Source organism: Dermacentor variabilis, chromosome 3 (genome assembly GCF_050947875.1).
Source record: "Dermacentor variabilis isolate Ectoservices chromosome 3, ASM5094787v1, whole genome shotgun sequence".
In the NCBI taxonomy this organism is placed as follows: Eukaryota; Metazoa; Arthropoda; class Arachnida; order Ixodida; family Ixodidae; genus Dermacentor; species Dermacentor variabilis.
The window spans coordinates 184487077-184514187 of record NC_134570.1 but is presented as its reverse complement, the minus strand read 5'-3'; the positions used below and the strand labels follow the sequence as shown (position 1 = coordinate 184514187).

At 49.6% G+C, this 27111-nt stretch overlaps 1 long non-coding RNA gene across 1 annotated transcript in view; it reads left to right on the top strand.

Annotated features, from left to right (window-relative positions):
- Positions 1-17761, top strand: part of LOC142574358 (uncharacterized) — a 51081-nt gene extending 33320 nt beyond the window's left edge. Inside the window, exon 5 of the long non-coding RNA XR_012826511.1 lies at positions 17586-17761. This is a non-coding gene — a long non-coding RNA (uncharacterized LOC142574358). The remainder of the gene's footprint in view (positions 1-17585) is intronic.
- The last annotated feature ends 9350 nt before the right edge of the window (positions 17762-27111 follow it).

The window sequence follows — 27111 nt, the reverse complement described above, 5'->3', positions numbered from 1 at the left end:
AATTTCTGGTAATCTCAGTTCACATTCCTTTCTTTTTCGATGCTCGCCGCAGCAAATGGTCGGCGTTAATACTATAGCGTGACGTATTCCCTGTTGCCACTTTTCGCCAAATGTCTCCTCTTGTTATATTTCTTTCTCTATGTTTTATGCATGAACCATCCAACCTTCCAGAGGAATTGATGGCGCCCGCGTGTCGTCCAGAAAGTTCTACACCATTCGCATCGCGCATGCATACAATCAGATTACACAAGGTTCAGCGACTACAGACAGCGGATAGAATAATCGATGACATTCTAGAAACTTCCGATACATGTAGGCGCGTCCTGCGCTGAGCGATAACATTTCCTAGACGGTAAAAGCGCTCACCCCTAAAAGATAAACGAGTTGAAGTGTCAATTCCCCCCTGTCAAAGGGCATCCTCCCGATGTACAAACACAACAGGAGAGTGAAACACAAAAGGAGGCTTATTAAACAAAGTGACCAAACAACAAAGAAACAAAGTCCAAGGTGATACAGTCAAAAAAGTCCAAAGTTAAGCTATGCCAAGTCCCCAAGTTCATTAGCGCTGGTGGAACAGCTTAATTCGCACAACGTGAACTACTTCAGGTGGTGAGCGGCGGCGCTGTGAGAGCGAAATCTCATCTTGCACTACCTCATAGTTGAGTGCGCCAATGCGTCGGATGATCTTGTATGGTCCGGAATAGCAGCACCAAAGCTTCCCGCTAAGTCCTCGTTGGCGTATAGCGGTTGAAACCCAAACACGGTTGCCTGGCTGGTACTCGACGTAGAGCCGTCGAAGGTTGTAGTGTCGGCTGTCGGTCCTCTGCTGGTTCTTGATGCGCAGTCGGGCGAGCTGTCGGGCTTTTTCGGCGCGCTGGAGAAAGGTGGCGACGTCAAGGTTCTCTTCGTTGCAGACGTGCGGCAGCATGGCGTCGAGAGTAGTCGTCGGATTGCTTCGTAAACAAGCTTAAGCGGCGTGGCTTCTGTTGTTTCTTGCACCACCGTGCTGTAAGCGAAGGCTGCGTACGGCATGACGACATCCCAGGTCTTGTATTCGACGTCGACGTACATTGCTAGATGTCGGCGAGGGTCTTATTCAGGCGATCCGTGAGACCATTCGTATGCAAGTGGTAGGCATTTGTCCTCCTGCGGCTTGCCTGGCTGTACTGCGGAATGACTTGGGCTAGCTCTGCTCTAAAGGCCGTTCCTCTCTCGGTGGTGAGGACTTCTGGGGCACCTTGTCGCAGCTGGATGTTCTCAACGAAAAATTTCGCCACTTCGGCTTTGTTACCTTTCGGCATAACTTTAGTTTCAGCGAAGCGGGTGAGGTAGTCCGTCGCCACGACGATCCACTTATTTCCGGATGTTGACATCGGAAACGGTCCCAAAAATGCATCCCGATCTGCTGAATAGGTCGGTAAGGAGGCTTGATCGGCTGTAGTAAACCCGCTTACGTCGATGACAGCCTCGGCATGTCTTGACATAACGGGCGACGTGGGGGTCAGGCGCGGCCAGTAATACCTTTCCTGTATCCTCGATAGTGTCTGGGATCATCCGAGGTTCCCAGCGTTCGGATCGTAATGTAACGCGTGCAGTACTTCTCGCCGCCACGCCGACGAAACAGCAAGAATGTAGCTGGCACGGAATGGCGATAAGTTCTTATTCACGAGTAGGTTGTTTTTAATTGTGAACGAAGACAATCCGCGGTTAAATGACCTAGGGACAACGTCAGTATTCCCTTTTAAATACTAAACGAGGCCTTTTAGCTCCAGTTCTGTTCGTTGCTGTTCAACAAAGTCTTCCGCGCTTATTATTTCAAGGAAGGCATCGTCATCCTCGTCGTCTTGCGGCCGCGGATCAATGGGGGCGCGTGACAGGCAATAGGCATCACAGTGTTTTCGTCCCGATTTGTAGGTTATAGCGATGTCGTATTCTTGTAGTCTGAGGCTCCACCACGCCAACCGCCCTGAAGGATCCTTGATATTCGCTAGCCAACAGAACGCGTGGTGGTCGCTGACGACTTTGAATGGCATGCCATATACGTAAGGGCAAAATTTTGCTGTAGCCCAAACGATGGCGAGGCATTCTTTTTCGGTCGTAGAGTAATTGCCTTCCGCTTTTGAAAGTGACCGGCTAGCCTAATGTATCACCCCTTCAAGTCCGTTTTCCTCTGGACTTGAACGGCACCGAAGCCAAGGCTAGTGGCGTCAATGTGGATTTCGGTATCGGCATTCTTGTCGAAGGGCGCAAGTACCGGCGGCGACTGCCTGCAACTTTTGAGTTCTTGAAATGCGTCGGCCTGCGGCGTTTCCCAATTGAGCTCGACACCCCATTTAGTTAGATGTGTCAGCGTTTCAGCGATACGTGAAAATTTCCTGACAAAGCTCCTGTATAAGGCACAGATGCCAAGGAATCTACGCACTGCCTTTTGTCCATGGGCTACGCAAGTTTTGCGACAGCAGCTGTTTTTCGCGGGTCGGGGCGGACACCACATTTTCTGATGACGTGGCCTAGAAACAGAAGCTCATCGTAAGCGAAGGGGCACTTTTGCGGCTTCAGAGTAAGCCCTGATGACTTGATGGCCTCTAGCACTGTCGCAAGCAGCTTAAGGTAATCGTCGAAATTTCCGGCGAGGACGACGGCGTCATCCAAGTAAGCAAGGCAGGTTGGCCACTACAATCCTGCTAAAACCGTGTCCATCACGCGCTGGAACGTGGGAGGCGCCTAGCACAGCCCAATTGACATAACCTTGAACTCATAGAAGCCGTCTGGCGTGATGAAGGAGGTCTTTTCGCGATCTCTTTCGTCGACTTATTTGCCAGTAGCCAGGCTTCTGGTACAGGCGCCGACAGAAGTGGTATACTCCACGCAGCGGGAGCCGGATCAATGGCAAACTGCATTGCAATGCCATCTACAGGCAGCATCTGGGATCGAGACAGCCAATGGGTGCCCTTTATTACCTGCAGGCATGTCGCTTGACTCGAGTCAATGTTGATGGCGTCGTGATGCAGTGTTCCGCTGCTCCGGCTCCCACTGCGTGAAGTATACCACTTTTGTCGGCGCCTTACATCGACGAGAAGTATTTAGCGTTGCAGAGCAAATAAATGCGTCGTCTATCCGTGGGAGTGGGTATATGTCCTTCTTAGTGATATTGTTCAGTCGACGATAATCGACGCAGAAATGTAGGGTGCCGTCTTTTTTCTTTACCAAGACTACAAGAGATGCCCACGGGCTTTTCGCCGGCTGGATGATGTCGTCGCGCAGCATTTTCCCCACTTGTTGCCTAATAGCTTCAAGTTCTCGCAGCGCATCAAAACTAGGTGAGGGCTCTGGCGGAATGGTCGAGCGTGCCCTTCGGTTATTATGCGATGCTTTGCGACTGATGTTCGTCGAATCGTCGACGACGTCGAAAAGCAAACTTTCTAACGTCGGAGAAGAGTTCTGAGCTGTTGCTGCTTGCTCATGGGGAGACTTGGATTAATGTTGATGTCTGGTCCGGGATGTATGATCGTCGCGATTGATGCGCTAGAATCCGAGAGGACAAACACATTGCTGTTTTCCACAATTTCCTCGATGTACGCGACTGACGTGCCCTTGTTGATGTACTTGAAATCTTGGCTGAAGATGGTTAGCATCACTTCAGCTTTCCCAAAGGGGAGTCGAACGATCCCTCTTACGACGCAAATTTCACGGTCGAGCAGTACACGTTGGTCTCCTTCGATGACGCCTTCTACAAAAGAGGATGTTTCGGTGCCGACTGAAATAACGTTGGAGCGAGGCGGGCTGCCCACTTGTTCTTCGTGCACACTCAAGTCGTGGTGACTGCAAGTGCTCTCCGGCGGTATCGCTTGATCTTCCGAAAGCATTATTGACTTCGAACTTCAGGTAGATGATTGCGCCGTGTTGGTTCAGGAAGTCCATGCCGAGAATGATGTCTCGAGAACATTGTTGGAGGATACATAATCTGGCATGGTAAGTCCGATCATGAATTGTAATTCTTGCCGTGCAGATTCCAGTCGGCGTTATGAGGTGCCCTCGAGCGGTCCGAATTTGCGAGCCTTCTTATGCACTCTTAACTTTCTTCAACTGGGCGGCGATGGTTCGACTCATGACGGAGTAATCGGCTCCTTTGTCTACTAAAGCGGTGAGTGCGTGGCCGTCGAGAAGCACGTCGAGGTCTGTCTTCCTTTGTCTTGCGTTACAGTTAGGTCTTGGCGTCGGATCACGGCTCCATCGCGCTTACCTGTGGCTGGTACGTGGCGTCCTCAGGTGGTCTTTTTTCGGCGTATTCTTTGCTTCCAGAGTTCGTCGGCACGACGGCGTGTCGTTGTGATGCAGTCGAGGTAGTCCCTTCGGAGTCTTCGTAGGCGGCGGAGGATCTTCGTCATTTCGACGAACAGCAACCCAATCTCCATCGGTTGCTGCTTTTAGTTTCCCGGATATGAGCTCAAGGACCAGCCCGATCCACCGAGTGGCGGCAAGGTAGTCGGCGATAGCTCGATGTCGTTCGCCAAGCTGTGGTTGCGGCGCGTTAACGGAGAGCCCTCGAAGTCCCATCTCCCGGTATAGGCATTGGCGGTAGACGTAATCCACTTCTCTGCAGTGGAAACAGGGCGGTCCGTGGTCAGGAGCGTGCCAGACGTCTGTCTTCCTTTGAATGCTCCGCGGGGCGATGGGTTGGCGTGCTGGCGGTGACGGTGGTGGGCGACGTAGCTGTGGCGCCACGGGACCCTGCCGTGGGCGCGGATAGGGAACGTGATGGCGGGCAAAAGCGGCGTACGTCCTCGCTTGCGGCAGACTCTGCAGCGATTCAGGGGCTACTCCGAGTTATTATTGGAGCTCGTCTTGCACGACATTGGCAATCGAAGCCCCTTGAGTCTGCGACGAAGGGAACAGCTTCTGTAGCTCCTGCCGCACGACCGCTCTGATAGTCTCGCGCAGGTCGGCGGTGGCCAATGATTGAACTCCGGCGTAGTTTGTTAAGCTCGGGCGGCGGTTGAATTGCCGCTTCCACATTTCCAGTGTCTTCTCAATGCTGGTGGCCTCCAGAACAATCTCGTCGACGGTTTTCGGCGGGCCTCGTATTATTCCGCCGAAAAGTTCATTCAAACCACACATGAGCAGGCGGAATTGCTTCTCTTCGGGCGTTTTCGGATCGGCGTGGCGGAACAGACGGCTCATTTCTTCCATAAAGATGGCAACGTACCCATTAGGTAGCTGCACTCGGTTGTCTAGTAGAGCTTGGGCTCGCTCTTTTCGCACGACGCTTGTAAATGTCGTAAATGGCGGAACAGCTCCCACGTCGTTAAGGTGACTTCTCGATTCTCGAACCACGTCCTCGCGGCATCTTTTAATGAAAAGAAGACATGGCGTAGCTTGTCGTTGCTGTTCCAGTTATTAAGTGTAGCGACCCTCTCGTACGTCTCAAGAAAGCTTTCCGGATCTTCGAATATTGAACCCCTAAAGGTCGGAGCCTCCCTGGGCTGCTGTAGCACGATGGGGGACGCCGGGGCTGCCATTGGGGATGAGTTGGCAACGATCTTCCTGGTCGTCTCAGGCAAAAGTCCGTGCTCGAAGGGAGGGGGAGTCCTCGCAGCCTGCGGCCACCTCGCTGGTTCTTGACGACTTTCGTGTTCACCCGCCGTGGTTGCTCAGTGGCTATGCTGTTGGGCTGCTGAGCACGAGGTGGTCTCGGGATCGAATCCCGACCACGGCGGCCGCATTTCGATGGGGGTGAAATGCGAAAACACCCGTGTACTTAGATTTAGGTGCTCGTTAAAGAACCCCAGGTGGTCAAAATTTCCGGAGTCCTCCACTACGGCGTGCCTCATAATCAGAAGGTGGTTTTGGCACGTAAGACCCCATAATTAATTTCTTAAAGAGAGACAGAGACAGAGAGATAACACGGGTAGGAAAGGCAAGGAGGTCAACCAGAACAGCATCCGGTTTGCTACCCTACGCTGGGGGTGGGGGAAAAGGGAATGGAAAGAGGAAGAAAGGGAGAGAGTAAGCACTGAGTACGTGTGGGAGGGACACCATACACAAGGCCGCTATAAACGGTCTCTTAAGCCGGTGCACTTCAAGTACTGCACTAGTGCACGAATCGCTTTTCGAGCCAGTGACGGGTGTGGCCACGGCCCGAGTCTCTTTGACTCGGTGAACGGTCTTGAGTCCAGTCGGCGTAAAGTTGCCCGCAGAGAGAGGTGTTGGACATCATAGCGAGGGCAGGTACATAATAGGTGCTCGATGGTCTCCTCGCACCCACAGGAGCCGCACATCGGTCTCTCGGCCATTCCCATACGGTAGGAGTATGCGTTCGTGAACGCCACTCCCAGCCACAAGCGACACAACAAGGTTGTTTCGCCGCGGGAAAGGCTAGATGGCAGTTGTAGCCGTGGCGTGGCGTCCAGTTTACATAATCTGCAATTGAAGGCAGTTGAATTCCAGAGATCTTGTGACTTATCGCGTGCAAGTAGGCGAAGTTTTCTGGCAGCGTCCGACCTCACCAAAGGTGTTGGACGCGTCTTGGTATCTTCGTGGGCACACCGGGCAGCCTTGTCAGTTAGGTTGTTGCCGACGATGTCACAGCGAGCAGGGATCCATTAAAATATAATGTGGTGTCCTCTTTTCAGAGCGTGGTGGTGCACTTGCCTGATGTCAGATATTGTCTGCTCGTAAGTTCTGTGATGTAATGCAGACTTGATGCTGTGAAGGGCTACCTTAGAGTCAGAAAATACGACCCATTTCTCTGTTAGCTCTTCGGTGATGTACATCATAGCGGCATGGAGAGCTAAAGTTCTGCCGATGTAGATGTAGTCGTGTGCGACAATTTGAATTTAACTGTAACGTCCTTGGCTGGAACGACGAATGCGGCAGTTGAGCTTGTAGGTGAGGTCGTACCATCGGTATATATATGAATGGGGTCATGATACGTCTGGTGCAGTAATAGGAGCGTAAGTTGCTTCAGAGCAGGCGCTGTATGATTGGACTTTTCGTAATTCCAGGAATAGCAAAATTCACTTGAGGCTGTCGCAGGCACCACAGGGGAGAGGAAGGCTTCGCCGCCGGTGTAACCGATGCCGGTATGCAATCTTAATGAGCGCTAATCACTCGTGAAAAGGTCGCTTAAAGCCTCTCGGCTGGTAGGGAGGCCAAATGATGGTCGGGGATCCTTGACAGATGGCGAATATGCGCTCTGAGAGAGTTGACAGCTACATGTGTCTGGATTATATGATCTCCCGCGATGGGGATTGTTGCTGCTTTTGAGGTGCACCCAGGCAGCCCTAAACACGTGCGTAGGGCTTGACCTTGTATGCTTTCCAAGGCGCGAAACTTCGTCTTGCATGGATTTCACAACACTGGTTGGCTGTAACGTAGGAGTCCGAGAAACAAAACCCTGTACAGCTGCAACATAGAAAGGACTGGCGTACCCCAGTTTTTCCCGCAGAGAAATTTGAAGACCTGAGCAATGGCGACTAACTTCTTGTTCAGATAGACGCAGTGAGGGCTCCACGAGAGGTTGCGGCCAATGATAACGCCCAGAAAGTGATGCGTCTTCACATAAGATACGGTTGACCATTGATGGAAACTAGATACAATGACATTTGTTTGTGCGTAAAACCAAGTAATGCGCACTCTTCAGTCGACGCAGTGAGGCTTTGTTCTCGGAGATAAGACGCCGCCATGGTTGCCGCCCGCTGAAGCCTGGCTCTTAGCTGAGGGCGAGTCACCGCAAAGGCCCAGGTGCAAATGTCGTCGGCGTATATTGAGACACGAACTGTCTGCGGTAGGTAATCCGCTAGTCCTACCAGGGCGAGGTTGAACAAAATAGGGCTCTGCACTCCACCCTGCGGCACACCACGGCAGATGTAATAGTCTGAAGTGGGGCCGTCTTCGGTGTGTGAGAAAAAACGCCTCTCAGTCAAATAGTCCCGAATCCATTTATATATCCGGCCACCAACTCCAACAGCCTCAAGTGAGTTCAGTATGACCTCATGGGCGTCGTTGTCGTATGCTCCTTTTATATCTAGAAAAAGTGTCGCAGATAGGCGCTTGAGGCTTTTTTGATTTTGGACGCATGTTACGATGTCAATGACGTTGTCGATGGACGTGCGACCTCGACGAAAGCCTGTCATGGTGACCGGATAGATGTTGAATCGTTTTAGGTACCATTCCAAGCGAGCAAGAATCATTATTTCCATAACTTTGCCGACGCAGTTCGAAAGCGCAATCGGACCATATGATGATAGCTCAAGCGGATACTTTCCAGGTTTCAGAATGGGGATCAAGCGGCTCGATTTCCATTGTTTAGGAACGATGCCGTTTTGCCAAGACTCAATGTAGTAGTTGAGCAGCTCATCACGTGCGTCATGTCCTAGGGGGCATAGGGCAGCATACGTGATGCCATCAGGTCCTAGTGACGAAGAACGCCTGCAGGTCGCCAACGCAACATCGAGCTCTTCGAGTGAAAATAGCACGTTCATTTCTGGTACACGTGCCTCAGGGATGTCATTCAATGCTGCGTCAGTAATGATGGCCACGGACCCAGCAACCCGTGCACAGAACTCTTCAGCCACTTGAAGTTCTGATCGGAGTTGGTAGAGTGCCAGTGCAGCGAATGGCTTCCTTTGATGAAGAGATGAGCGAAGACCCCTAACCGTTCTCCATATGTGCGATAGCGATTTTCGGGGATCAAGCGACTCACAGAAACTTTTCCATCGCTTATCTTCCAATTATTCCATGCGACGCTGGACCTTCTTTTGTATGCGTCGTGAAGCCCTTAGATCCAAGACGGACTTCGTGCGCCGATACCTCCTCTCCGCCGGTCGGCGTGTCGCACGCAGCCTCTCTCCAGCTCAATGTCCAAATCTGTTCGCCTTGCTGACCTTCTAAGGGAGCAGATGTATGTTTTCAATGCTTCTGCGATTGCTTCTTCGATGGTGTGTGAAAGGCCTTCCCGACATGTGTCATCCATATCCTTCATAAACTTTGACCAATCAACTGTACGGAAGACAGTAGAGGAGCGTTGTTCAACTCCTCTAATCTTTATGTATGTTGGAATATGGTCACTTCCATGTGTTTCTATGTCCGTAAATCATTGGACGTTCGAGACAAAGTGCCGTTACACCAAAGTTAAGTCCAAGCAGCTACTATAGGTCGTGCCTCGCAGAAATGTAGGGCTGCCGTCATTCACACAGCACAAATCATGGTCGGCAGCAAAGGAGGCAAGACTCCTGCCTTTGGAGTCAATTTTAGTGCTTCCCCATAGCTGGTGATGCGCGTTGAAGTCACCTGTGATACCCCACGGTCCATTGTTCATTAGTAATATTTTCTTAAGTGGTTCGCCGTCAAAATTACCCGCTGGGGATATGTAGGCTCCAATTAGCGTAAATGACACATTCTTCTTTTGGACATTTAGGCAGACATATTGGTTGTCGTCATGAGGCTCTACCGTGTTAGCGACATATGGTAAGTGCTTGCGGATGTAGATGATCACTTTCGGGCTCGCACCGCATGTGGACGAGACGAAAGATTCATAACAGGAATGCCTGAGTGAAGTTCATGTATTTGGTTCGCAAATGACGAGTATAGGGAAGCGATTTGTAAAAATGAATTGGCGAAAGTCTGATATACGGGTACTTACACCCCTGGCATTCCACTGAAAGATCGACGCACTTTTAAGTTCAGTGCGGAAGGGGACTATTGGTCTAGCCATGAAGCTTAAACGATGCTAGCAAGCACTGGATTTAGTGCATCCAGTATTTACAGAGCGCTTCGAGCTGCTGGTGTTTGCAGCTTGTTCAGTACAATGCGCATTGTATTAATTAGCGATTGCAGCATATCAGCCACCTCCCTGTCTTGGTCGCACAAATCGCCGGCAGTAGACGTCGGGGGTTGTCCAGCGAAAGTTTGCTGTGATTTTGTTGGTGAATGTTGTCGCTTCGGTAGAGCCGGCCAAGATTCGGCAGATGTGGTCTTCTCAGTGGACTTTCTCTTCGCGGTCCTTTCCACGTTGTCTGGCCTGGGCGGTGGAGGAGGAGGTGGTGTTGTAGGAAGTGGCATGCGCCTTCCTTGAGGAGCGCCGGCGACGTGAACGTCGCTTCCTGATTTTATCGGCGGCTTCGCGATGAGGTGAATGATCTCCCGCCATCTCTTTCAAGATGGCCATTTCCTTCTTAATATGTGGGTATTTCTTCGATGAAGCTTCATGTGATCCTCCGCATTTTGAACACTTCATTACAGTCGCGCCACATTTATCTGCAGCGTGGAGCTCTCCGCAGCGGGGGCATGCTGACTGATTTTCGCATACGCTGCTCACGTGTCCCAGTTGCATGCATTTGCGGCACTGAAGAGATTTTGCAATGAAAGGCAGCATTGCATGTCTGAAGTGTCCCACCTTAACATGCGAGGTTATATATTTACCCTTGAATGCTATTTTCATGCAGCGTGAACTGCCTAGCCGCTTAACATCAATGATGACCTCATCATTGACTGGCTTAATAAGAATCGGCAAATCGTTATTAAGGATGGCGACTTCTACGTCGTAGATAACGCCGCTGACTACGTCGGATCCCAGATGGATGTAAGAGCGCCCCTGAAGCCATCGAGGTCCGTTACGCTGCGTAGAGTGGTCAAAGCACCCGCATGCTGGACATCAAACGCCAGTAGATTTTTTCGGGTGTTCACTCGAATGTCCGATATTTCATTTGGCACCAGGCTTCCAGTGACATCGACACAGATTGCCTGTTAAGTAGCTTCATGTTGACGGTGGGTAGCAGGGGCACAAATATGATGGTATTGGCGTCCGGCCTCTGCTTCTGTCTCACTGTTTGCGTGCTTGCCGATGAGGACGTCCTGGTGTTCCTTCTCTTCGCTTTGCGGCTCTGCACAAGCTGGAAGCCGTCATCGGAAGTGTCCTCACTGCTGAGAGAGTAGACATGGCTGTCCTCACTGTCGGTGTCGCTCTGCTGACCGATCCGCTTCCTGGAGGTGGCCGCTGCCGTCGCCGGCAGACGAGCAGGGTCGTCCACTTCCATCAAGACCTAGCAGGGAGCGAGGACCAACGGATAAGCTTAGGTTTTCACAGAAATAAACCGGAGCTAGAAAAAATAGCGCTGCATCAAAAGACACTTCGTCGTCGTCCTTCTTTTTTTAACTTTCGTGTTCCGCGTTCGGGCTTGGATCACGGCTTTGCGGGGGAGTCCGGTACATGAACGCAAAGCAGCTCGACGAGATGTCACGTGGTAGTGACCGTAATGAACACAGTAGCAATACTGTGAAAGACGAAATTAACTTTTATTGGACGAACCTGTGCCCACAGAAACAGGCTACGCTCAAAGAACGGCTACAGCGGCGAACACAGTCGGCGGTCGTCGAAATCTGATCAGCGGGTCAAGCGCGTCAGCTTATACACATGAACCATCGAACTTTCCAGAGTAATCGCTGGTGCCCGCGTGTCCTTCTGGAAGTTCTACACCATTCGCGTCGCGCTTAGAAGCAATCAGATCACACAAGGTTCCGCGACAGCAGACAGCGGATAGAAGCATCGATAACATTCCAGAAATTTCTGATACATGTAGGCGCGTCCTGCGCTGAGCGATAACATTTCTTAGACGGTAAAACCGCTCACCCGTAAAAGATCAACGAACCACGCGTCAATATGTACATCACTTTAAAGGTGTATTATATGCATTTCGCTCTCTATATGAAGATATATGCGCATTTGTTTTTTATATATGTATCACTATAGAAATTTTTCTTGTATCAAGTTTCTATGCTGCCGGTCAGTTTCTGACATTCAAGCACAATGTGTCATTGACAGGCTTCATGAATGTAATGCATTTTCCAGACAGAAAGCAACAAAGCACTATTATTATTATTATTATTATTATTATTATTATTATTATTATTATTATTATTATTATTATTGTGGTTGTTGTTGTTCTTACAATTATTATTGGATCGCCATGTTTGAGCGCCTAAGTATACGTCATGCAAGGCGTTTCGCGATGAAAATGTGTCCAACTTGATCCTGAGCTGTAAACTTTCCAATGATTGCTCTCCTATCCATTGATGTTCGCCGTGTGGGCATTACGACGTAGTGTGCACGCATTTGTGGCACGTGGCTCGAGGCTGCATTTATGCTACTTCGCATTCATGGCCAGCTCCTTCTTAGCATCCCGTCCAGACAACCACATACTGCATTGCCATGCTGTTCTCGAGCCATGAAGAGCCTCCGCAGCTGCTGGTCAACCAGTATTACAATAAAGCGAGTATATTGATCAGGATAATGATCAAGGTTGGCAACCGGTCTAGGGAGCCAGATGAGGGCCGCCGCTGTAACGGCCACCATAGCGAAGAATTGTCGGGAACCGAAGCGTCGCAGTGGAGCTCCACAATACGGGGGCCAAGGTAGCAGCATTATAGAACAGAGATGATTGTTCTATCGATCATTTCGAGCGAAGGATCGAGCGAAACGTACGCGTGGACGAGGCAGAGATGGGGCTATCTTGATGACACACAGGTTGGTGGATATTCCGGTGTCACCCATCTGGAGCTCCATGAAAGGCTCCTTGAGGTAGGCCGGTTTGAGGTGGTCTAACCGGTCTAACCAGACGACTTCTTCACGACCAGGCAATAGGATGGCGGCAGATTCGAGGTCTTGTGGAAGGCATTGTATGGCCCATCGTAGGGGGGCGTAAGGGTGTCTTTAGAACGTCTCGTATTAGAAAAAAAGTCGCAGTTTCTCCTGAAAGCAATTAAGTGGACAGCTATACGAAGTAAGGATAGTTGCTTTATCGGCTGTATAAACTTGCACAGCATAGGCATACTAATTAAATTAACAAACATAGTGTCCCGCGCGCACAAGCAAACATGACAAATCTCTCTCGATGACCACGGAAGCTCGCTGTCGAAACGCTGCAGTGAGGTAGTGTGGCAGCAGCAGCGAGCGAATTGACCTTCGCGCCGCCGGTCTCATCCACGCCAACTAAGTCATATGACTAAGTCGCGAAAACAAAGCGCAGTACGGACTCTCTCTACATTGCTGATGGCGTTCAAGATACAGCGGCGGCGCCGGGTGCGCGCGGCCTCCTGAGCCACCCGGAGAAGAACGCGCCACGCTCCCTACCCTTCCCCGAAAAACTTCCGCGCCACGGAAAGTTGCGCGTTTGCTCACCGTTTCTTTTGTGGTGTACGCGAGATTGAGCTGCAATCATCTGGTCAAGCTCGCACGCTTTCACTCGTACATACAGCGGAATGCGTGCGCCTGCGACTTATCGCCCTTATACTTCATACAGAACCTCACGGGGATAGCGACGGCAGGAATGCGCGTGGAGCGTTCATTTCTGCCGTGCATTTCTCAGCGTAACAAAATTTACCAACGGTTATGACACTCGCTAAGGCGAAACTGGGGGGGTGGGAAGGTTTATACGTGTTTTCAATTAGCGATATATTGGCTGGCGCATAAAATGTCTCGTGCGGCACGTTCCAAATGGAGCGAAGTGTGCGTGTCTGCTTCGCAAATTGGAAGATCGCGAAAAGGAGCGCGTTGATAACGCGTGGATGCGATTCAGAGCAACCGCCGCTGACAGATGTCTGCTCATGCAGCCCTTTGTTTCCATATAGACGGCGCATGCTACTTTGACTCCATATCGTTGTCATCGTCGCTGCACAGCCCGTCTCGCCGCAGCACTACGCTTTCGTTCTCCCGCTTTCGTTCCGCCAACAATAAGAGCGTCGCTTCTTCCTGTTGAATTCGTGCCACTAGTGTCAGCGTGGACAACACTGAAGGGAGCACCACATCGAGTCTTTGTTCAAGGCTTGATGTGATGCCAAATTGATGAATGCGTTCAAAGAGTTCCTGGAGGTGACGCTTAAGATATTGTGGAGACAAAGCCGCGATGAGGATGTCGTAGATGCAGGTAAATCTAGCATAGAGGCCACGCGTTACCTCGGCAATGAATCATTGAAATGTTTCAACTGCGTTGAGTAGCTCGAACGGCATGCGCACATACTCACACCGATTGAAGGGTGCAGTAATGATCACGTTCGTGATATTGGCAGACTCAACGGGGATTTGATGATGCGCCTTGACAAGGTCCTTTTTGCTAAATATTGTGCATCCTTCCAAGTAGCCTGTGAAATCTTGGGTGTCTCGTAGGGGTAGCTATCGCGGACCGTTTGAGCGTTGAGCGGTGGTTAGTCGCGGCATATCCAGAGAATCCGGCTCATTCGAGGCCACCACAAGGAGTGGGGAGGGGGAAGTGCTGGAGGAAAGACGAATAATGTTCAGCTGGAGCATGAGATTGAATTCTCGTGTAGCAATGGCGAGACACTCATCCAAAAGGCGGCGCGGACGAGATGCTACAGGTGGATCAAGTGTGACAATGTAGTGGGTTCCGCTTTGCGTGGGCGGCTAATTTAAATTGCAAGGCCTCGTGGCTTCAGGAAATCATTCGAAGGTTCTAGCGTGCATGCATGGTGGGAATAGCGTGTGGATGTCAGTAGGAGTTAAAGCCGTCGACACGCCAGAGATGGAGTGGCGGTGTACGCTGACGTAGAAGTTCAAATGGGTCAAGAAGGTCAGAGACGAAGGTGCATGAAGGTGCGAAGGTGAATATGAAAACCCATCGGAACGTGCGCCGCAAGCGAAGATCGAAAGCGATGTACCGCAGACCATACGTGGCGATGGAGGCAGAGTTGGTCGCATGGAGTGTAGGTCCAGGTGACTTCGATCTGCGGTCACCTTTTTAGGACGGCAGCACGCTTACGCTGGCAGCCGTTCTACGAGGAAGCGCAGGCCGGAAATGTCATCCGTGACAAAGAAGAGACGGCCGGGTCCTAGGGCGAGGACACATGCCACCCTGAGTGTTATCTGGCGCACTTCCCAACCAGTTTCATGGCGACTTTTACCGGAGGGCGGTGTGCTGGACAGTGCGATGGCACCAGCAAATAGGCGACTTTCGAGGACTTCGTGAGAGGGGACCGCTCGTGGAAGACGAACGGTGGCTAGGATGTGAGGAGCGTTCCTGCCGATCATAAGAAAACGTCCATTGGGCATCAAAAGGTACCGGCGAGCTGAAACTCAAAGCGTGACATGAATGAGAACTCTGGTGTTGAGAAGGCGGTGACTGAAAGAGAACTCTCCTCGTGGACTCGATCAGCGAGCTGGTGGAGGTGGTCGAGGGTCAAGTTCCCTGCCGCGGCCATGACAAGGTTGACTGCGGCAAGCGCTGCAGGAATATCTCTCTCAACAGCGCATAGTCCTTGTCAACGCGCCCAGAAGCTGCCGCATGCTGTCGAGCAGCTGGGAGGGACGGCGATCTCCAATCTCCTAGCAGATAAGCAGATGCCGGAGGGGCGCGCTCTGAGACACCGTGGTGAGAACTAGAATACTCTGCTTAAGTGGTTAGTGCGTGTGCAGGGCAAAGGTACAGCGATGACGCCCGCCAACTTGGTAGGCAGGTTGCAAAGTAGGTGGCGTAACCGACTAGTCGCTGAGGTGATGTGGTGCAGATCGAAGATGGCTTCGACCTGTGCGAACCAAATTTGCGGGTTCTCGCACCAGAACGTGGGCAGTTGGAGGCTGAGAGCCGCGACATCCCTTGGGTGCGAGGTAGCGACAGGCGGAAGGTTGCCTGAGGGCATTAGATGGCTGAGGTCGGTCATCCCTTAAGCCCGAATGACCACTGTCGGGAACCGAGGGGTCGCAGCGAAGTGGCTGAAGAACACCAGCGTAACAGGCTTCTAGAACGCAGCCGCTGGTGTCGTGCTTGCGCGTCGAGCAGGCGCTGGTTATCTTTCTGTTCCTCGTTTTCACAGTCGACACCAACCTCAGCATCTCCGCGTTGCGGCGTCGGTGAGTGCTACAAAGTCATGGACATAACATTCGGCACTCTTGCCGGACAACTGGTGCAGATAGCCCGACAAGGTGGTCGCTGTACCGATTACCAGTTCCGCTTATGCTGGCGTGAGTAGGTATTGCACAGCTGTAGTTGTAGTTCGTACTATGCTGTGGAGAAATTCATGGTGATGTTCTCGAGCTTTTCAACTGCACGTGGCCAAGAGATATCGTTCACAACGCCTCAAATAGGTCCACAAGAACGAAGCACAGGCGGACTGATATTCTTTTTTAGCGGTAGAAACAGTGCATTTATAAGATGCAGCAGGGCTTGTGTTGAAGTTTAGTTCCTTCAGTGGATATTGCGCAAACACTTAGTTTAGTGTTATGGGAGTGTATTCTTTTTTTGCGTGTGCACTCGAACTTGGATTGCGTTACTTGATGAGTGGTCATGTGCGCATACTCTGCTATGCCATCACAACAGCTAAGCGATCGCCGCAATCACTGACAAAACCTTCGCCGAAACCAGTTTCAATCAGGCGTGGGATCCACCAATTTTTTTATCAGCTTAGACCCTATTGAACCGTATCCTACTTGGACCATTGCTGTAACGTCTGGTCACCAGGCAACGTACTTAGACTAATTGTGTCGAAGGTCAAAACTGGTTGTTCCTTTCGATATGTTTTCCGTGATTGTCTCCGCTGGCATTGCGACGCACTCGCATCCCTATCGAAATTCTTGTGATTACTTTTTCCGCATGCGATGCGGCTCAACATTAGATGAAAATAGTCGTGATCACTGCGTCGGAACACGAGATGTGTTTACAGATTTGCATTTATTTTCACAGTGACAAAACACTCATCGTGTCCTTGCAAACATAGGCTAATACTCGCTCGAGGAGATTGCCTGATAATCAGGTGGCTTCACAACTTTTGCGCGGCTGTGCGGTCAATTGCACACTCTTTTCTGACTAAGCGGGCTAATTCGCAATAAGGTAGCGCACTTAGAATAAAGCAATAGAAGAGAAAATGCTCTGTACGCCTTCTGGCTAGGTGTCTTGCGTTATGGAACGAACGATGAAAAGTGTCGTTCAGACTCAGTGTCATTTATACTCGAGCGAAGTAATTTCAGGGCACTGTTTTGTTGATATAGTATTTCGTTTTTCTAGCTTCACGGTGTAACTAATCGCATCGACTCGCTAAGAGGGACATTATGAGGCGCATAAATTCCTTTACGTATGGCAGAACAGAATGTTCCATTACAAACCGCATTATTTACCTACGTACTCTATGTAATTAACAAATGTCTGTAGGTTCCATACTTGCCACGAGTTTTTAGGAATGTCAGTAAAAATTTTGAAGCCTGCTACACGACACATGCCCAGTGTACACAGCGTCGGAAAACAGTACCTTAGGATGAATCGCATACATTCCTGAGAGATGAAATTTACCGGTAGTAGTTCAACTGAAGGAAGAAAATTATCGGCAACCATTGGTTTAACGCTTTGTGAAAATATCCACCGCACATTGGTTTAAGTGGTCTTGTGAATCTCCTGAAGAGTCTAAGCCAAAAATAATTCGAAATATCGGTCGTGGACCAAGGGGCACTGTATAGAAACATCATAACGATTGGTATGCCTTTATTTTACGCTGCTCGATAAATAATGCAAGCACTTGTTCATTGCTAATGCGCTTTGCCCAAAACGTATATGAAACCGCAATAACTTATTTCTTTTGCACACTAGGTGAAGTGCCTCGGTTCTGAGAAGAGACCGTCGTCCAATCTGGCAATTTGCCAACTCTACGGAACGTGTCAGAAAGGTGAATGCAAAAATAGAACCTCGTATAATTGAACAACACAGCGGCACCGCATGCGTATGGTTCTCCAATGTTTGAATAAAATGTGGAATACGAAAGCTGACTGATTTGACTGATTAACGAATTTTAATGGCGTAAGGGCCAGTTTTGGCTGAAAACGCCAAATACATGGTTTAATGAGTTGACAATAGCTCACGGATACAAGGGTAAACATGACTGAAAGCGGGCCTGAAATGAGTCGCCCTATAAGTGAGTAAAATATCTATGTATCTATAATATCACAGTAACAAATGAGGTGTACTATGATCACAAAAAACATATGTTGTGAACAGATCATACGAGGAAAATTTCAGGATACGGAAGTAGCACTAATGCCTCAGCCGAGCCCTTGAGCGCAACAGCCGGGAAGCACCTGCTTTAAATATCACTATCCAAGCAGTGACCTCTGATAAGAGGCTGTGCTACAAATCGATTTGACGTATACTACGTGGTACACGAACATCGTTGAAAGAATGTAGTATTAATTAACGGTCAAAATTGGGTCATAGCCTAGGAATATTGGTAGGTGTAGTGAAACTGATTGACGGTGTGGCAAACGAAAGCGTTTCTTTATTTTTCTGCGAGCTCCTAATGCACGACATTCCAGCAGATAGCATGCGAGCAGATAGGCAGTCAAGAGGTACGAGAACGTGCCACGCGTTTGGCCGATCCGAATTCTACAGTTGATGGCTTCGCTTCGTCGTATTTTCTAATATAGGTGAACAGTTTTCTATTCGTGGTTTAATGGCGTGCCACTAAACACATGTTTTGGTGTCCTGTAAGCGTTTCCAAAAGTGCCTAATGTTGGTCCGTAAGAAAGGTTTCAAGTCTATTGCAAGGGATAGATGCAAGTTATTGATGGGCTATTGCAAGTTATAGGTGAGTTCGGGGCTTTTGTCGCTACTGATGTGGCAGTTTCGTCAGCAAGCACATTACCCTGAATGCTTCTGTGGCCACAAATTGAGCATATTGGGACATGCTGGTTAGACTTGTATGTTGTACACAGGACAAGTCACTAGAAACACTCAACTAGGTGGAATTGCATTTGGTGGCTTTGTGGGCCTCGCGTGCGCAGCAAAGCGGCTGGTCTGGACAGCATTTGTTGGATTCATGCACCAGGCCCGGCTGCGGCATTCTGGAGAACTTCTGCCGCTCTTCCTTTGTTCGTACTGCGTGGACGCCCTCGCTGATTGGTCCATCTGTCATTTGTTCTACGTTGCGTGCCGCCATCTTAGCAGCTAGCGCCGCACCCTTTGCAGCGTGAGCATGTGCCTTCATAGCAGATTAAGACGCACTCCAGCATCCACTAGACCGCAGACAAGGGTGTCGCGCAGCATACTCTCTAGCGGCTGAGCAAAATTGCGCCTATTACCCATCTTTCGTAACTCAGCAATGAAATCTGACTCCTCATCTTGCTGATTCCTTGTGAAAAACCGTTAAGGCTCCGCTATCTCGTTGCCCTTCGGTCAGTATCTCGTTCTCGGCCAGTTTTTGAACTGCTGCTTCGTACGCCAGATCCTGAATCTTCTCAGGAGCACAACGGCCTGCCAGAAGATCCACTGTCTTCTGGCATGGGGTGAATCTCCGCATGGCTGCCATTGACCGTTTTCGAGCAGACGCTCTTTCGACGCTAGCGCCAAGGTCCCCTCCAGTTACGGCCCTAAACGCTGGGTCAAGCAGAAGCAAAATGGCGGCGCACAGATCGTTGACGTTGTCATGGCAACAGGAACAGTAGCTGCACGGCGCCTCCTCTCCCAAACGGTTTTCTTTTCTTTTTGTTTTTATTATGCCGACCCGCTCCCCTCACTATCCCCCTTTTCCCCATGCCGCGCGCGCGGCTTACTTTCTTGTTTTTTCCTGTGCGCGGCGTGTCTTTTTTTGTTATCGTGGGCGTGCTACGACGCACCACGCGCCAGCTCGCAAGCAGTGCGCGCGTTACGCAGCACATTGGCATCGCTTGCGAGCTGGCGCGCGGTGCGCCGTGGGCTATGCTTTGACACGCACGCAGTCTTGCCCATACTTATACCATCATGTGCCGGGACAGAAAAAAAAATCCACTCCCAACACAACAGATCTTTGGCCTCGCTTTATTGACTTCGTTTCCGAAAACAGATTTTTCTTATAACGTGGTGTGATACACGCTCAAAAAAAGCGCAAAAGTGAAAGCTGCATGACATACAGAAGAGTACTAAACAAAAGTTCACAGACGGCGAAATAACAAAAGAAAGCGCTAGAAAATGCGAAGGCCGTTTCATGTACACACACGTAAAAAAAAAGATTTTTATATACGCCTCGTGCAACGCCTATAGAGGCGCCACTGATAGCCACGTAGCGAACGCTTCCAACAGTACACGCGGGAGCAGTAACAGACGGCAACCCTTTGCAGCAAGGATGGCTGAAGTTTGCGGCTGCGATTTCTCCTTTGTTCGGGTGCTAGGCTGCTTCTTCTGCGGTGACAGCTATACGGAAGATGCTGATCTCTGTGCGAGCGGGTATGAACACGACATTACCGGTGTTTCGGACAACATGATCCACATACGTGCAAGGTGTGTCCCGCAGACAAACGCCATGAACCCCATTTGCATGACGTGGAGCTCATGTTCACTAGCCGTTAATTTTGTTGAGTGATGCGATCTCTCGATGGTTTTTTTTTTTATTCTACCCTTGCCGCAATGCTGCTTCTGTACCTGACTAATAAGCACCTGTCGTTAGTGCAGACTTATATTAAACAAATCCGCACGGTGCAATCTCTGCACATGCCGTTGTGATTTTTCTGACGATGAATACATGTGACATCGCCGAATAAGTGCAGTCGAAGCCGCCTCAAGAAGAGTAATTGCCAATTTATTGATGGAAACGCGTACACTAGCCAACGAGGTCACCAAACACACAGGTTAATAAAAGCGCGCGTTAGTGCTGTACCGCCGATGCAATTCTGCTGCATACGCCGATGAACTACCGTTCCCGCTGCAGTTCGTGCAATTTTAAATCCCCCAAGGGAGCTGCTTCGAAACGTACAAAGCTATAGACAGACGAACTTTTCAGTACTTTTTTATATTACTAGATAGATGTGCCACATGATATATTTAAAGGCCAGTCAAAGTAGATGAGCGCTGGCGGCAAGGCCCGGTTGAGTTGTCTGCAGCATAAGTATAAGAAAGAATTCAGTTGAGTACAAAACTCGCATGCAAGAAGGGACTACGTTGTGAAACAAACAAATCACAAATCACTGGGCGTGTTAAGTTTGCACAGGCAGCATCGAGGTGTGATCACTTCCCATTCCCAAACGGGACGCGAACTTTTCAGCGAGAAATGAAATAAAAATACCATATGCTGCAGCTATTAGCAATTCTCGCCCTGAACTACCTATTTTCTAAACACATTTCCAAAAACGCAAACAATATCTAAGATGCCCTCGGGCGAAAAGAATAAAGCTGTTAAAGAAGCACTTCCTTGGTATCATTCCGATAAGACACAGCGTGATTTATACCCTTTACAAACAAGGCAGGGTGAAAACTTCGCAAATCAAAAGAATCGACAAGAGTTATGCATGGAGCAACTAGCAACAGTTAAACATGTGCGAAGCCACGCATAAAATAGATGTAAAAACATGAAGTGCACGACATCTGGTGCGAGGATTTACCGCACCACTATTTACCAAAACCAACAATTTCAGTTCTTGCAAACTTCGGTAGCTTTAACATACAACGTGCAGTCGTGCTGCCTAGCTAGCGCAACGCGGCAAAGAAGCGGAAAACAATATAAGCGGCACACAGCATTCTGAACTTTAGCGAAATGCCTTTAAACCTCATGCTGCACTGCAGACGAACTTCGTTGCTCACGCGTCTAACTATGATCGAGTGAGAAAAAACACCGACGAGACAAAGGAAATGATGAGAACAAGAAATTTCCCTTCGAAGTGACGATCCATTTTTGCTACCGTTGCTCCCGCGGATGAGGCTTTGCCGGGATTGATTAGAACCGTATCGCCGGCACGTTTTCACCGGTATTTGAGCCCTCCACCCTGCAACAATTCTTCTTCGACATTCTCTGAAGCTTTGGCCACCCCACACGTGCGAATGGTGTTGCCTATCTTGCTCTGAAAACGTGAATAAGACAGAGAAGTACGATCAACGACACAACAAACTACGGCACGCGCCACGCTCCTCTCCCGCGTGTTCTGCGCAAGGCCGCCACCAGTGGCGCGTCCGACGGCGTGCACGGCGCCTATAACGCCCTCAAGACCGAAATGTAGACGAGGACCTAAATGTAGACTGGGTTCTGATATAGGCACTAAGATATTGCACAAAACTGGACGATATGTATGACATAGTCATGACAACTATAAAAAGGGAAGACTCACTGGTAATGCCAAAAACAATGACACGCAAAATACCTAAAAAATAGAATAAAATGCTAATATTGATTGAGAGCCATACCAAAAAAAGAGCTTACTTATAAATCTGCACGAAAGTACATGAAATGGGTGACATGTTCGTTAATGCTGAACAAATTGAAAAAGGTTTGGCAGAACAAAAATACCATTGTACTAAAAGCTATAATACACATTATCACATTATTTTGCACTTGGCCACAACTTGAGTAACGTGGCAGGGGGAACAGAAGGTAGTCGGCTTTTGCAGCAGCACACAGAAAACATTCGCAGAAAGGCTTATTCCTCAATCAAAGACCAGGTAAAATAACCCAACAATACTACTCTTCTTTTGACCCGAATGCAATGCTTAGCAATATAATAACGTCCCTTAAGGCACTAAGTCGTACCTACTGGGCCCACCTTTGTATAATAAACACGAACTGCAAAAATCTGTATGTCGGACACATGGAATGCTTATGCTTTCCAGAAGAAAAAAAAAAGCGTATCATGCCTACACATGAAGGTTGTTCGCGTGGTTTTCCCATCGGTGGTTACTGAGATAGCACACAAACACGAACAGTAATTTTTCAGCGTTTAGTACGTTTGTAGAATGTGACACACAGTAAAAACACTGAGGGCGGTATGGAAAGCTGGGCAAGTAACTGAAGTTGCAGAATGAGACTTGGCACAGAAAAACAAGTCATAGACCAGGTGACACTGGCGAGGACCATCTATTTGTCAGCTTTCTCTACCGGGAAGAGGCAAGTGTAGCACAATTAAGGCGCAACGACGTCCGGAGCCTCATGGAACACACACATGGGCAGGGCTGTATTCGTGTACTATCAGCGTCAAATGAAAGTTGAACAGCGGAGCGCTAGGCCCAAGCATAAGTGAAGCTATAGTGCGCGCCGCCCAGTCATCACCATTGACAGGCGCGCACATCCGGTTTGGCCGCACTGCCGGATTCCCCTCTAGTGAGATAATTTCGCTTCTGTTCGGGTTCTCACATTTGAAAGGGAGGAAATAAAAATGAAGCTAAAATATTGCAGTTTACGGCGAGTCTTGTCGCACAGATCGCCGAAACCGCGAGTGCTCTCGGCGCGAACCGCGGCGCGCGTGGTGCAGTTTGCACCGTCATTCCCCCGCGCCCGCGCCGCGCGGGCGAATCTGCCTTGCGATTCTGCCTTGCTCGGCCAGTTGGATCGGCGCGCATGCGCACGGCGACCTACGAGGCCATGCAAGGGAAACGGATTTTCGCGTTCGCCCAATACAGAGATGCCGCCAATTACCTCTGCCACCGAAATCGGGGAGTTTCCCCCAACTGCTAAGGGCGGCAACAAGTTGCCGACACATCTTCGGATCGACAATCCCATGGGCTTCTAAAGAAGCTTCGGATCGCACCTGATAAGCGTCCCACTTGTCTTCCGTTTCGACAAGAATAGCAGGTCCGCCTCGGGTTGCATGCTTTACCCTGGCCGTGGTGGTTAACCGTCAAAATTAAATTGTGGGGTTTTACGTGCCAACACCATTTTCTCATCATGAGGCACGCCGTAGTGGGGAACTCCAGAAATTTCGACTACCTGGGGTTCTTTAATGTGCACCTAAATCTAAGTACCGCGGGTGTTTTCTCATTTCGCCCCCATCGAAATGCGGCCGCCGTGGCCGGAATTCCATCCCGCGAGGTGGTTAATATGCGCCGCCACTGAAGTAATGGACGCGGGAGCAGGAATGAACACAGGTTTATTGAGTTAGTCACTTTAGTACTTAACTGCCGCGCGGTGTAAGGTCACTCAGGGATTGACGCATGCGCTTGTGGCATGCGTGAGCTGCTGATATTACATCACATACAGCATACGGTGCGCTGTGACGATTTTATCGCCCTTGTACTTTATAGGAACCCTACGGCTACAACAACGGACGCGGGAGCAGGAATGAACAGAGGTTTATTGAGTTAGACACTTAAGCAGGGGGGGGACACTCCGTATACATCCCATTGGCCGTTTTCGAGCAGACGCTCTTTCGACGCTAGCGCCAAGGTCCCCTTCAGTTACGGCCCTAACCAATGGGCGACGCATTAAGCAAAATGGCGGCGCACATGATTGTTTACGTTGTCATGGCAACAGCAACAGCAGCCGCGCGGCACCTCCTCTCCCAAACGTTTTTCTTTCCTTTTTGTTTTTATTATGCCGACCCGCTCCACTCCCTTTCCCCCATGCCGCGCGCGCCGCTCACTTTTTTTTGTTTTTACCCGTAAGCGGCGCGTTTTTTCTTTTTTATAGCGCGCTTGTTACCGCGCGCCACGCGCCATCTCGCAAGCAATGCGTCCGCTACGCCGCGCATTGGCATTGCTTGCGAGCTGGCGCGTGGTGCGCCGTGGGCTATGCGTTGGCACGCACGCAGTCTTCCCCATACTTATATTATACCAGCATGTGCCGGGACATAAAAAAATTCCACTTTCAACACAACAGATGTTTAGTCTCGCTTTATTGACTTCGTTTCCGAAAAGAGATTTTTCTTACAACGTGGTGTGATACACGCTCAAAAAATGAGCAAAAGCGAGAGGTGCATGACATATACAAGAGTACTAAAGACAAGAGTTCACAGATGGTGAAATAACAAAAGAAAGTGCTAGAAAACGCGAAGGCCATTTCATGTACACACACATAAAACAAGATTTTTATATAACGTCCTCAAGACCTAAATGTAGACGAGCTCCTGATATGTGCACTAAGATATTGCACAAAATTGGACGACGTGTATGACATAGTCATGACAACTATAAAAAGGGAAAACTCACTAGTAATGGCAAAAACAATGACACGCAAAATACCTGAAAGATAGAATAAAATGCTAACATTGTTTGATTGAGAGCCATACCAAAAGAACGCTTACTTATAAATCCGCACGAAAGTATATGAAATGCTTGAGATGTTCATTACTGCTGAACAAATTGAAAAAAACATGGCAGAAAAAAATAATATTGTACTAAAACTGAAACACACATTATCACATTATTTTGCACTTGGCCACAACTTGAGTAACGGTGGCAAGGGAACAGAAGATAGTCGGCTTTTGCAGCAGCACATAGAAAACATTCGCAGAAAGGCTTATTCCACAATCAAAGACCAGGTAAAACAGGCCAACACGACTTTTCTTTCTACCCGAATGCAATGCTTAGCAATAAAATTACGTCACTTAAGGCACTAAGTCGTACCTACTGGGCTCTCCCTTGTATAATAAACACGCACTGCAAAAATCTGCATGTAGGACACTTGCAATGCTCATGCTTTCCAGAGGAAAAAAAGCGTATCATGCCTACACATGAAGGTTGTTCGCGCGGTTTTCCTATAGGGGGTTACTGAGATAGTACACAAACACTAACAGTAATTTTTCAGCTGTTAGCCGGTTTGTAGAACGTGATACACAGAAAAAGCACTGAGGGCAGTATGGAAAGCTGGGCAAGTTACTGAAGTTGCAGAATGAGACTTGGCACAGAAAAACACAAGTCACAGACCAGGTGACAATGAGGAGGAACATCTATTTGTCAGCTTTCTCTACTGAGAAGAGGCAAGTGTAGCACAATCAAGGCGCAACGACGTCCGGAGCCTCATGGAGTACACAAATGGACAGGGCTGTATTCGTGTACATGCGCCTTCTGATGTCCTTGGGTCTGAGCGCTCACCTGTTGTCTTTAGGCACCCGGAACAACCTTGCAGGACTTGTTTTTGAGGTATTTGTGCACCACTGTACGATGCACGAGCGGTACGAGTCGTGAAACGGGTGAAACATCGCGGAGCACAAGCACACAGCTACCGAGCACCACAGAACTGACGAAACTAGCCACGTCGGTCAACGCACAGCAGCGCACGCATCTCGATGACAGTAGATAACAAAAATAAAGCGTTACGTAGCGGACTAAGCAGCAGCCGGGCCGGCGGGGATGGCACGGCGGCGCGGACGCGTAGACAGTCGAAGGAGAGGGAGTTGAGAGGGTATTACGAGAGAGGGCGTAGAGAGAGGAGTTGAGCGGGGGGAAGGGCTTGGCCACCTGGATCGCCGCGCGTGCGCGCGACGATCTACGAGGCCGTGCAAGGGAAACGGATTTTTGCGTCGCCCATTACAGAGATGGCGCCAATTTCCTGTGCCACCGGAACCGGGGAGTGTCCCCCCCCTGACTTAAGTACTTAACTCTCGCGCGACGTCAGGTCACTCAGGGATTGACGCATGCGCTTGTGGCATGCGTGAGCTGCTGACATTACATCACATACAGCATACGGTGCGCTGTGACGATTTTATCGCCCTTGTACTTGATAGGAACCCTACGGCTACAACAACGAACGCGGGAGCAGGAATGAACAGAGGTTTATTGAGTTAGTCACTTAAGTACTTAACTCTCGTGCGATGTCAGGTCACTCAGGGATTGACGCATGCACTTGTGGCATGCGTGAGCTGCTGACTTTACGTCACATACATCATACGGTGCGCTGTGACGGTTTTATCGCCGTTGTACTTTATAGGAACCGTACGGCTACAACAATGGACGCGGGAGCAGGAATGAACACAGGTTTATTGAGCTGTCACTTAAGTACTTAACTCTCGCGCGATGTCAGGTCACTCAGGGATTAACGCATGCACTTGTGGCATGCGTGAGCTGCTGACATTAGATCACATACAGCATACGGTGCGCTGTGACGATTTTATCGCCCTTGTACTTTATAGGAACCCTACGGCTACAACAACGGACGCGGGAGCAGGAATGAACAGAGGTTTATTGAGTTAGTCACTTAAGTACTTAACTCTCGCGCGATGTCAGGTCACTCAGGGATTGACGCATGCGCTTGTGGCATGCGTGAGCTGCTGACATTACATCACATACAGCATACGGTGCGCTGTGACGATTTTATCGCCCTTGTACTTTATGGGAACCCTACGGCTACAACAACGGACGCGGGAGCCGGAATGAACGCAGGTTTATTGAGTTAGTCACTTAAGTACTTAACTCTCGCGCGACGTAAGGTCACTCAGGGATTGACGCATGC